This window comes from Lipotes vexillifer, unplaced genomic scaffold (genome assembly GCF_000442215.2).
Source record: "Lipotes vexillifer unplaced genomic scaffold, Lipotes_vexillifer_v1.1 scaffold1008, whole genome shotgun sequence".
NCBI classification, from domain to species: domain Eukaryota; kingdom Metazoa; phylum Chordata; class Mammalia; order Artiodactyla; family Lipotidae; genus Lipotes; species Lipotes vexillifer.
In genome coordinates, this window is record NW_006772616.1 from 4,109,063 (window position 1) to 4,121,560 (window position 12,498).

Consider the following 12,498-nt stretch of genomic DNA (forward strand, 5'->3'; position numbering starts at 1 on the left):
GCATCGGCAGGCGGACTCTCAACCACTGCGCCACCAGGGAAGCCCTGTGACCGTACCTTTAAACGATCACACTAGCACATGATGGGTCTTAGGAATGATCAGCTTTTTTATTCAGTATGGTAGAAAGTGCCTTAGCCGGTTTTCTCTTTCACTTCAACATGTCCAAGTTGTTTTTTCCCTCTCTTCAATTAACCTTTATTTCAAACTTCATCTCTTCATTTCTTTAGCTTATTTATGCTCCAGAGAATGAATTATGTATTACCAGTACCAGACAAGTTTTTTGAGGAGAGTAGGAGAGCTAAGTCTCATCTGGCCTGTAAATTAGACCCCCCAAATCATCACAGGAAATAGAAAATTTTATCCTTTCCAAACGTTGAGAAAATCATCTTTACCTTGTTATTAGAGGTTTTTCCAAACGGCCAGTGAGATGTGGGATTTCATCATCACCGTTTGTAACTACAAAGCGGATCATTTTCCTCACCTGTGGTTTTCTGGACAAAACCCAGGTTGGTCTCGTTAGTCAGGTCATTTTGTCAGCTTTAAGCTGATACAAGATTCTGGGTAGTGTTTCTGTCAACTGCATTGCCTCAGCATGGCCTACAGTGCTAAAACTATTCCTTTCCAAAATGCCTGAACTTCTAGGTTTGTTCAGGTGGATTGCGTTAAATGTTCACGTCTTCAATTCAAGAGATGTCATTTACCTCCAGTTTTCTTAGGGAGAAATGGAGCTTCTTGTTGACTAAAGCTCTTCCAGGCACTGTCTTCTCATGGGGAGACCCTTGCTGAGCCATGGCATAGAATCCTCTTGGTTAGTGGTGATTTCTCCCAGCTTCTCAGAGTGGGAATGGGACACCTGGGGGGTCAGGGCTGGTGCACCAACCCAGGTGACGACTCCCATGTTGGTGAGGAAAGGCCATAGCTGGAGCCCATCCTTGGCCCTTCATTGTGTACACACTCTGTGGGAAGTATGGAGGGAGAGGTTCTCCAGCGTTCATAAGCCACCCCACCATCTGTGCTCCAACTATGGCACCATGTAGAGCCCACGTCTCATCCTCCCCAGAGGAACCCCTCCAGAGCCCAGGCTGTTCAACCTTGTCTGTTTCTCTCCTTCACCGACGTCTCCAGTTCTACATATGCTCATCTTCTTTATTTTGGGAGGAAATTTCACTGTACGCTACTGTCTTCTTGTACATTTTATAGCCAAGCTTTACCAGGATGGTTAACTGTTCTGCATCCATTTCTTCACAGTGAAGTCCCTTTTTATCCTCCTGCACTTGCAGTATTGCCTGTCTTGTATTCCAGTGCATTGATGTCTCCAGAAAACATTTTGGGAATTGGTGGGGGCCTCATAATGATCGGGGGCCTCTAAAGGAATGTGGCAGGTGGAAACCAGGGATGCGGGATACTCCACATGTATGGATTCGTTCTACACAGTAATGAATTGCTTTAAACCTGTATAGCTCTTAAATTCCCTGCTGGTTACTTTTATGAAAGCAAACCTGTTTGATTGTATAGACGCCAACTACTTTTTATATAATAAAACATTTTTTAAACAGTTTGAGTATATGCTGACTTTTCCAATAATGCTGCTACAGAGAGTTTAGCATCTTAGAAAATTCCCTGACTCCTGGGAGCCACTTGTATTCAGATTGTCAATGCTATACACTCCCCCCATCTGTTCTTTTAATGGCAGTGTTTCTGTGATTCTACATGTAGGGGCCTTTGTCTTTCTTCTCTAAGACTCTTTTTTCTCCCTTTTCTGCAAATGTACCTACTTTTGGGGCTCTGTATCTTACATGATTATGTCAAATTAATCTAAGCAGCAGTGGATTTAGGTTACGTATTGCTTTTAGGTGGAGTGGCTGTACAGTGTAATGATTAAGAGTACAGATTCTGCCCAGCTCTGCCTGGGAGCAGGTCCTGGCTCTAACTTTTAGTAGACCTGGGGACATAGCATCCTCATCTACAAATAATGAGACCCACTGAAGAAGCTGGAGGGGGTGAGGGCTGTAGCTACTCTCCCATAGTATCTTTATCAGGGTTTACTGTATAACAAAATGAACTCAGACAAAATTTCGTCACATACACAGGCATTTGTTAGTCAAACAGTAACAAGTGAACAGAAAACATGCATATCCTTTTTTTTTTGTGAGTGTGAGACGTGCTCTGCAATTTTTAGCTGTTCTGGCTTGCACCTTTCATGCAAGGTTGACCTGAGGTGCTCTGACAGGTAGCATCGTGCAAATCCCATAACAGTGGACAAACAGAGGACCATTTAGGGATTGAGATTTGGGTACCATTCCCAAGGATGCAGGTTACAGATCTTGGTAGATTCTTATACCTTGTTGAAGGGGGGAGATATCCTAAAAATATGTTAGCCAGAGTACCTTAATGTTGCCTGTCAAGAGTCTTCCTTGAACATTTATTATGCTGTTTAGCAAGCCATTAATTTCGCCAGTAAGAGTCTGTTTCTGACATTCATCATGCTGATTAACCCAACCTTGAGTGCTGATGGAAATACAGATAACAGAAACTTTGTAGTAGCTGCCTCTGGAGTGTGGTCCTTCTGATATGACATCAGTTAATCATTCTGACGTACAGATTTTTTTATTAGAGCAATGCATTGGCCTTTCGTGTTAGAGCTTCGACTAGCTAGAACATACTTATGCGGGAGCATTTTAGAGTAAATTACAGACCTTGTACCACCTCTTTGGGCTGTTGTGCTGCTTGAATGAGTTACTATATGTGAAGTGCTTAGAGCAGTTCAAGCGACATTGTATGTGCTGTATAAGTACAGTTGACTGTTGAACAACATGGGTTTGAACTGCATGGGTCCACTGACGTGGATTTTTTTTCAATGGTAAATATACTACAGTACTGTATGATCTGTGGTTGGTTGAATTCGCAGACATGGAGGACCCACACTAAATTATATGTGGATTTTCAACTGGTGGAGGGTTTGAGACCCTAACCCTCACGTTGTTCAAGGGTCAACTGTATATGCAGTATTGTTATTATTGTTATTAGTAGTCTGAGTGCTTGGACATATGTTATCAGTTTGGTATCCTAATACGGTCCTATTTTCCCACGAATTGGCTGGGTTCTCATACAGCAAACTGAAAAAAAAGCATAGTGCAGTCCCTCCACATTATTCACGGATTGTGTGCTTGCACATTTACCTACATGCTCAAATTTACTGGTAACCCCCAAATGAACACAGCACTTTCGGTCATTTCTGAATATGCACAGAGTGGTGAAAAATGAGGGTCTGGGGTCCACCAAAATGACCTGGAACAAGGTGATGTTCTGTCTCCTCGTTGTAGCTCTCACACTGTAAACAAGTGTCCTTCTCGTGGGTCATTCAGAGACAAGTTTTTGCGTTCTTGCATTTGTTGTTGTTGGTGGTGGGTGATTTCACTGTTTAAACAACACCCTTGCTTAGTGCTAAAGTGTTGTCTAGTCTTCCTAAATGCAAGAAGGCTGTAGGGTGCCTTATGAGGAAATATGTGTTAGATAAGCTTCATTCAGGCCTGAGTTATAGTGCTTTTGGCAGAAGTTCAACGCTAATGAATCAATGGCATATTCTGACTAACGTGTCGTTAAGCAGAAACACGCATAACACATTGATTGGTTGATGAAAATGTTGTGATCAGAAGCTCACAGGAACCTAACCCTGTATTTCTCCTAGGAGCATCATTCAATACTCATTAAGTCAGTGTTCATGGCAACTTTATAGAACATAGCTACCATGAGTACCGTGACTGTATCACTTTCTTGAGGCCGCCTTTTCAAAAGTGTTCCCTGCAATTATTCAAGAATCTCGGGGGGCAGGACCAGTTACAAAATTTGTAGGCTCACGCAGAATACAAATGCAAGACCTCTTGTTCAAAAGTTAAGCAGTTCAAGATGAGCATTGAACCAGGTAAGCTGAGCATATGGGGTCCTCTGTGAGTGCAAGTGTCACAGGCCCACAAAGATGGTCCAGCTCATGGGTCTACTGGATCTGAAAGACTGTACCTCAAAACAGCAGGCTGGGAGAGAAGGGGGAGAATGTGATGAGCCCACAATGGCTATTGCTTTTGGTGGCCAGTGTGGAAGGTGTCACAGTTGAAAGTGAAGGCTCACAGTTCAATGGACACAGCTTGTCCACTAGTGTATAATGTCCTTGCTGGTCCAGGCCCTGCCCAGGCTGCCATGTTCCTATTTCTAGAGTTCCCATCACATGATCAGTTACCCATCCCCAAAGCACAAACACCATGGGAGGGTAGCCAGCTCTTGGTAGAGTGTGGAGTGCAGCCTAGACTTCTCCCACCTTTTTGAAGCTGTCTTTGGAGGACTTATTTGGCATCTCATCTCAGTCCCCCTGATGTTTTTCTAAAACGTTTGATTTGGGGGAAGCAGATGTCCTTAATATTTTTACCCAGGAAGGTCCTGGAACTTGATGCTAATTTGACTTTTCCTATTCTAGAGGTCTTCACAGCAAGGGGGAGGGGACAGCTTTGCTAACTTAAAGGACCAATTAAAAACAAAAGAGAGAGAGAAGATGAGGATTTAACTCATTTTTTTTGCAAGTTGTTTTATTTACAGGGCTAGCTTTTAAAAGTCACTAAAGTAAAGTTAACTGGACAATAAACTAGGCAGAAATTGCTTTACAAAGAGAGGGAAAGCCCCAAATACCACTTTCTATAGAGAACCCCCAGTTCAATTTTATTCAGAGCAAAGAAAAAAGAACTTTTGATCATACTAGAAGAAACTGAGCCATGAGTTTGCAGTCTGTGCTGAAACTACACATGCAACGAGGATGACCTTCTGCTAATACAACTGATTTGCTGCTGCATTTGTGGACCGTTTTTCTGATATTAACAATTATAAACAAAGCAGTGCAACTAGTATTTGGAACAGTCCTCACAGTGTTACAGCGTCAGACACAAAATTTCACTTCTCCTCACACCACTGGTTCTCTTTGCATACCTGGGCTCCTGCTTCTTCAATAAAATCATTTTTGATATTGAATGTCTTTCTGATCTCCTCAGGAGTTTTCCCCTTGATCATATTGGCAACAGTCTTGCAGGTAACGTCAAGCAAACCTTTGATGTCTAAGTAGTTTGCTGCCAGTTATAAGCTCAAAAAGTGTTCCTTGGTCAACTTTCAGGAATTCTTGATCCCAAACAGGGATGTCATCTGTTCGCTTTTCTTTGTCCTCACCATCCTGAGGAGAGGGAGGATCATCCCTGGGGTGGGTGCGCCACTGAACGACCTCTTTTAATATCGCTGCGTTAACATTTGGCACGGGGACTGGATCATCATCACCCACTCCCTAATATTTCAACACGGTCTTAATAGTCACAGATTGTTTCGCGACTTCAGCATCAACTTTAAATATCTCCCCATCAGAACTCTGCAACTCAGTTGAAGGCGTGGTGTTAGGACTCAAGGAGATGGCGGGCCGGAGGCCGATGAGAGCAGGGCGGCGTCTGCGAAAAGAAGAACAGAAAAGCGGAGAACAAGGGCAACACTGCGGAGCGGCGCGACGTCTGCCTCGGATTTAACTTTTTAACTCTGTCCTTCGTCTCTCCTTCCACATACATACACACGCTCATGTACACACTTCCAGTCTCCCTAGCCTGGCAATTCAGTTAAATTATACCTTTTGGTTACATCAATATCTTTGTTTTCTTACTGGGAAATTTAAATGTCATTCACAGTTTTTCTCTTTATTATGTCATGCATCTTATCATATATTACTTCCTTTGTTGTACAACTCTGCTTGGAATAAAATTTATTTTTTAATTACCTAAAAAAATAAGGGACCAATAGTTTCATCCCCTCAAAGTGTGAAAGCCTAGGGGTCTGGCCGCTTATGAAGCGGCTACTTAATGTTACCCTACATAGGAAATAATGACAGTGTGCTCCAAGGTACTGTCTGGCTCTGCCTTTGGAGCAGCAGTGAAGAACTGACACAGCGAGGTCATACACATTCATTTCTTTTTTTGGTTTGGCCTGTAAAGAGGTTTTTTTTGGAAAATTTCAAACAAGTTGTCAATATTTAAATTTCATAAAGGGATCGATTGTAGTCTCTCTGGGAAAAATCTGTGTATCTGAAAACAGATGGCTTATATTCCCACATCTGCCGTTATCTGGAGCTGACAGCAGCTTCCCCTGCACGGCAAGCACGAGCTTTCCTCTCCCAAAGCCCCCTGTGCCCACACCTTCCTTTCACCTGCTGGGCCATGTGGGCAGGGCTGATAGATGCTGACGGGGACTGTTCTGAACCCATGGGTGCCCAGGTAGTGCCAGTTGTTAAATATTCACTATTTTGAATACCACCCCCTCCTGGAGCCATTTGAGCTGCTAACCTTGCTCTGCAGAGAAGCAGCTGTCAGCTTCTTGCTAAAAAACTAAATTCAGACTCCTGGGTCATTCTGTTACAATGATTAATCTGTTAGATTGTCAGGATTCTTCACCATTTCATTTATCCCGAATGGGGCTTCTAGATGAGTCTAAGGAATTCACAAACTCTGGCCATGTCTCTGCTGATGGAGTGGGCACCCTGGGAAGCCAATCTGCATGAGGACTGAGGCCCTTCCTGGGGGATAATTCATCCTGATGAAACAAGGAGCCAGATCTGGAGAGCCCGACCCTGTTAGAGGAAGCTCCGCTGTCAGATAACGGTGTGAAGTCTGCCATCTGGATTTCTCTCTGCATCCAGCCCTCACTGGATTCTCTCTGTACTCTCGGAGAGTAGAGCAACAAGTAAAAAAGGAACAGTTTCTCTACAAACTCTTGGGTATCCCTTTAACAGAGTTGAACATAAAGGAGATAAAGAGACGTTCTCCCATCGGTTCCCCATGGGCACTTTCAACACTTGGAACGCACCTGTACACCTGGCAGACACTCCAGTGCCCCGTGGGAGAAGACATGTGGCCCCTGTGGATGGTTTGTGGTCCTAACTAATTAGCATCACACCTTTCCAGATCCTGAAAGTGTAGCAGACAGAAGGAACCAAATGGGTTCAAACTCAGAAATTGAGAATATGGCAGGGTGGTTATATTGTCTGCAATTTTCTAAAAATATTTCATTGTGGATGGTGGTGTGTGGTGTGTGTGTGTGTGTGTGTGTGTGTGTGTGTGTGTGTGTGTGTGTGTTTATTAACTTCAATATATACCCTAGGAACTGTTGATTAACATTTTGATTATTTGTAGTCCGGTTACCTATTGCTGCATAACCCACCCTAAAATTTACTGGGTTAGAAAGCAGCATATTACTATCGATATTTCTCATGGGTCTGTGGTTGGACTGACTCAGGTGGGCAATTGTCACTTGGAGCTTTTTGTGTCGTTGCCGCCTGATGACAGCTGGGGCTGGAGGCACCTGGAGCCTTATCTGGGCTGGATGTCAACCTGGATTCTCTCCTCCTGGCTGGCACCTGGGCTGGGATGGCTGGAACAGCTGGGGCCTAGCTGAGCATCTCTTTCCCCTCAACCCCAGCCCCTCCCCTCTCCTACAATGTGCTGCTGTCTTATTTTGTCCCTTTAGTCCGTTGGTAAATGTCTTCCCCTACTCCCTCCCCACACTTTTATTAACAGTTTCCATATTAAACTCCCCTTGCATTATCCAATCTAAGTGCGTCCTCTCTTTCCTGCTTGGACCCTGACTCAGACACCAGGTCAGCTGGTTTCTCAACTAGGGACCATTTTGTCCTTCAGGAATGTCTGGACAGATTTTTGGCTGCAATTAAGGGAGGATGCTACTGGCGTCTAGTGAGTAGAGACCAGGGATGCTGCTATACATCCTACAGTGCACAGGACGGCCCACAACAGAGACTTATCCACCCCGAATGTCAGTAGTGCCCAGGCTGAGAAACCACACTCTAGGCGTTAACTCTCACGTCTGCTATACAAGTATAAAATCAACACAAATTTACAAATCACATAGGAATAAAACTATATAACCAACGACATTTAAATTAACAATGTTAATTGTAAGTGAAGGATGCTGTTGTTTTGCTGAAATTAAACTGCTGCTCACACAGTACGAGGTGGTCCTGACTGCTGGGCGCTGGTTGCGTGTGAATTTGGTGGATGTCCATCCGTAAACCAGGCAACTCCCTTCTCTCCAGACGCCTCTCTGCTCAAGCTCCCAGGACACCTCTCCTCCTAGGGCACACAGCGGGGTCTTGTTGGCTTTTACTTGGCATCAATATAATTTTCATCTCAAGTCTACCACTATCGTTTCTCTCATTAACTCGTTTCCATGGAAGTTATGCTAATTGGTACCAATATACACATGATTGCCAAGGAGAACCCTATGACAGTTCTCAATCCTTCAGATATTTTTAAAGATTTCGTCGAAATGAAGGTAGGAGACTAAAATAGGAGGTTTATAGAGAGCTCATGGCACCCTGAGAAGCTCTCCTTGGAGTCCTGGGAGAGAACCACTCTTCCGGTGTTCGATGGAAAATGGAAACAGAACCTGTTCCTTCTCGTGGTTGAGGATAGAAATACAGAAAGCCTCCACTGCGGGCAGAAGCCTTTGCTAATGGACAACCACAGCTTTCTTCTTGGCTCTTTTTGTAGTGCCTCAAATATAAAGTAAAGGACTTTCTAATTAAAGCTTTATCCCCTAGCCACACAGCAGAAGTTCTTACACATTCCAATCAACGTGTTTGCTTTCTCACCTCTGGCTTTCTTAATGCACTTCCCTCGTGACAGGAAGATGGCAACATGAAATTTTTCTCTTCATCAAAGATATTTGTTGGATTTCCTCCTTTTTCCCCTGGCTGGGGAAGTGCGTAAGCTTCTGAGGGCTGTTGAGTTTGCACGGTACGGACAAGCTCTGTAAAGAGCCTGTCTTCTGTATTCCACCCAGGACATGCAGACCTCGTTCTTGTATTTAATGACACATCCGGCCTACCAGATCCATCTTGTTTTTCTCTTTCTTTTGTTCACGTGTTAGCACCTTTTGCAAATCTAAAACAATTATGAAGCCATTTAGAAACAATAATGCTTAAGTGCAAATACTTAAATGTTATTAAACTGTTGGCATCTTGCTGAATTATTTCCTTATGGTTAATTACTTCATTTCTTTATAGCTAGCCATGATTGATTGCTGGTTAGGGCTGTTTCTACTCTGTAAGAAAATATAGTTATGTACTTTAAAACTGTAAGGGATGCCCACCACTGCTTTCCAAACTCTCTGAAAGCATTTTTTTTTTTTGGTCATGGGAGTTCTTAATTTTAATTTAGTTTTTATTTTTAAATAAATATTTAGCTAGTGATTTTGATGAAAAGCTCTTTACTGGCTTAATGAATTTTATGGGTCTATATAACATCAGTGTCTTAATTACTACAAATGGATAATAAACCCTTTCTCATATACGGGAATGGGAAACACACAGAGTGAGTGCCATTAGGAACAATTGGATTTCCACTTGATAATTCAGTAAAAGAAAGAAAAAAAGAAAACGTAAATACTGCAAATAACAGCCCAAGCGGTAATCTCTGCAGCTCCACCAGAAACCGTAGAGTGTAACTAATTTTTACAGAGATTTTCTCCGTGTTTTTTGGGCTGTGACAAACGCAAAATATAAATTCATGCAGGGAATGAAATAGTTGTTCATTTGGTAGGTGCTAATTAATTTCTCCCTGTATGTCAGAGACATTTAATTCCTCAACACAAAAGGTCCTTGAATTTAGGAGGACACCCGGAGAGGAATCTATGACCCCAGGCGAGTAGTTGCAGTGTACCAGGAAGAGTATCGTGGGTTCTTATCGTGTGTGTGGCTTTAAGAAATTCACTTGGTTTGAGAAGCTGTCACTTACTGCTGATGCAGAGTGGCCTTTGCCTGGTTAGCAAAAGGCCAATCAGAAAATAATCTCAGAGAGGTGGTAGGGTCAGTACGTCAAATAAGTGGATGAAGAGTTATTTAGTAGATCTTGAATGAGCTGTTGAATTATTGCCCTCCTAATATTTACAAATCAGAGGTTTTCAAGCTAGAGTGTGTCTAAGAACTGCTTGGAAGACCAGGTAAAATGAAGATTTCGGAGCTCTTCCCCAAGAATTGATTCAGCAGGTTTGGGTGGAGTCTAGGAGTCCTTTATTGATAAGAATCACAGGAATGGACCATGTTTTGAGCACATTGGTTTCTTTTGGTGGGTTAAACATTCCCCTTGAAGTTATTCCTTGTATTTTTTTTCCCCCATTACATAAAAGTATTTAATTTTACTCAGTCCCTCATCAGATGGGCCCAAATTTCAAGTTAAAAATCTGAAAACCTGTTTATACACAGAAGGCATTTTCCCCACCTTCTTGGCCATCCAATGCGTTATGGTCTTTGGATTATAGCAGCCCAGAGATCGTTCTAGAAAATGGCAGTTATTTGAAAAAGCTTATAAATTGAGTACATAACTGTATCTCTACCTTTTTTTTCACAGCTCTGGTTTGAATTAAGATAGGGAGTCTGCAGCCCAGGTCTGAAGAAAGATTGTGCCCCCAGCTCCAAAAACTTAATTTATAAGCGTCTTATAACAAGATTTTGGTTGGACCTATGTCTACAGTGTTATTTGATTAAAGATTTATCACTTTAATTGGGGTTTAGCTTTTATTTCTGATAATATGAGGCATCTCCTTTGTCCTATATTTTGCTCCTTTGCATCCCCACCTCCATTTTTAAACCCTCAGTGTTCCATAATGTGTCGTTTATTTTCAAATGAGCTAGTCACAAAACCAAAACATTTTCTTCATCTACTTCAATTTAGGATCTTAAGAAACTGACCCATTTTCCTCTTTGAAAAAAAAAACCCCAACATTTTCCTCTTTGAAAAAAAAAAAAAAAGGGTCCACCATATCTAACCTAAGAGGACCCCTGGGGTCCTAGGTAATTCTTATATATCACTTATTAGTACAAAAATTGAGATTTAAGTTTTGATTCAAAAAGTGACGTAGTTTCAATTTTTCAAGGATTTAAAAAGTACAAAGGAGAAAATAAAAATCGCCCATTGTACTACCCCGATGTAACTCAGTTAATATTTTGGCAGAGTTGACTTTCTGTCTTCTAAGTCTAGATTTTGTTAAGAGGAGTTTAAATTTTACAGTGCTCGCTCTTAGAAATTTATTAAAAACCTCTGACCTACGTGACCACGTTTTGTCTTGTCTTTTGGAGCATGTCCTAAGAGGAGAGAGACTACACTGTGGGGTTATTTATTTTTTTTTTAATTTTATTTTACTGAAGTATAATTGATTTACAATGTTGTGTTAATTTCTGCTGTACAGCAAAGTGACTCAGTTATATATATACGTATTCTTTTTCATATTCTTTTCCATTATGGTTTATCCCAGGATTTAAAGAAATATATTTATTTACTTATTTATTTATTTGGCCATGCCAGGTCTTAGTTGCGGCATGTGGGATCTTCATTGCCGCATGCGGGATCCTTAGTTGCGGCATGTGGGCCCTTAGTTGCGGCATGCGGGATCTTGTTCCCTGAACAGGGATTCAACCTGTGCCCCCTGCATTGGGAGTGTGGAGTCTTAACTGTTGGAACACCAGGGAAGTCCCTATCCCAGGATATTGAATACAGTTCCCTGTGCTATACAGTAGGACCTTGTTGTTTATCCGTTCTATATATAACAGTTTACATCTGCTAATCCCAAGCTCCCACTCCATCCCTCCCCCACCCCCTCCCCCTTGGCAACCACAGTTCCGTCACTGTGGGATTGCTGGAGATATTTCACAGGCTTCGCACCAATTCTGTTGTGGGCTCTTTTCTACTGGTTCTCTCTCCTAATCCTCTTGGAGGTTATGGGATCCGATTTGGGGGATCAGTGAAAGAAATTTCTCTCTGCCTCTTCCTTCCTCCTCCCCCGTCATTTCTTTCCTCAGCTGGCTCTTGTCTGGGTGAAAACACAAACCTTCCTGTGGGGATCTTATTAATCAATACCCACATGACGCACTAGAGAGGTAGATTGTTCTCTCTGTTGTGACTGCTGTAATTTGATATTTACCATGCCAATAGCCACCACGTGCTGTCTTGTAGCTAAATGACATTTATTTGACATCCTTTGTCACATGAGTAATCTTTATCCTATGCTGCCCATTTATCTTCTTCCGGTCTTTTGGTGACAATCTTTGTTCAAATAATAACAGTAGCATGTATCCATCGTTTATTGACCATTTACCGTGTGCCGAGTGCTGGCATGAGTACTTAAAATATATTTACTCAGAATCCTTGCAGCCTTCTCTGAGGCCAATGATGGCATCATGTTTTGACAGGCGAGGCAGTTGGGTTCAGAGGGTTAAGAAATTTTCTTTGACGTGGCAGGTTCCAATCCTGGTTTCTTGCATTGCTAGCTCGTGGTGACAATAAATGGAGCCTGATTTCTAGGCAGTATTATTGTTTGTTTTAAAATTCTCTACAGTCAGTGCTCTTCCTTATTTCCTGTACTTGGGGAGGATCACACCTCCCACCCCCCCACCCCCTGGCCCTTGGTACATTCCTG

At 42.4% G+C, this 12,498-nt stretch overlaps 1 pseudogene; it reads right to left on the reverse strand.

Moving 5' to 3' along the window:
- Nucleotides 1-4,935: 4,935 nt before the first annotated feature.
- The window catches only part of LOC103080730 (S-phase kinase-associated protein 1 pseudogene), a 21,106-nt pseudogene continuing 13,543 nt past the window's right edge, over nucleotides 4,936-12,498 (reverse strand).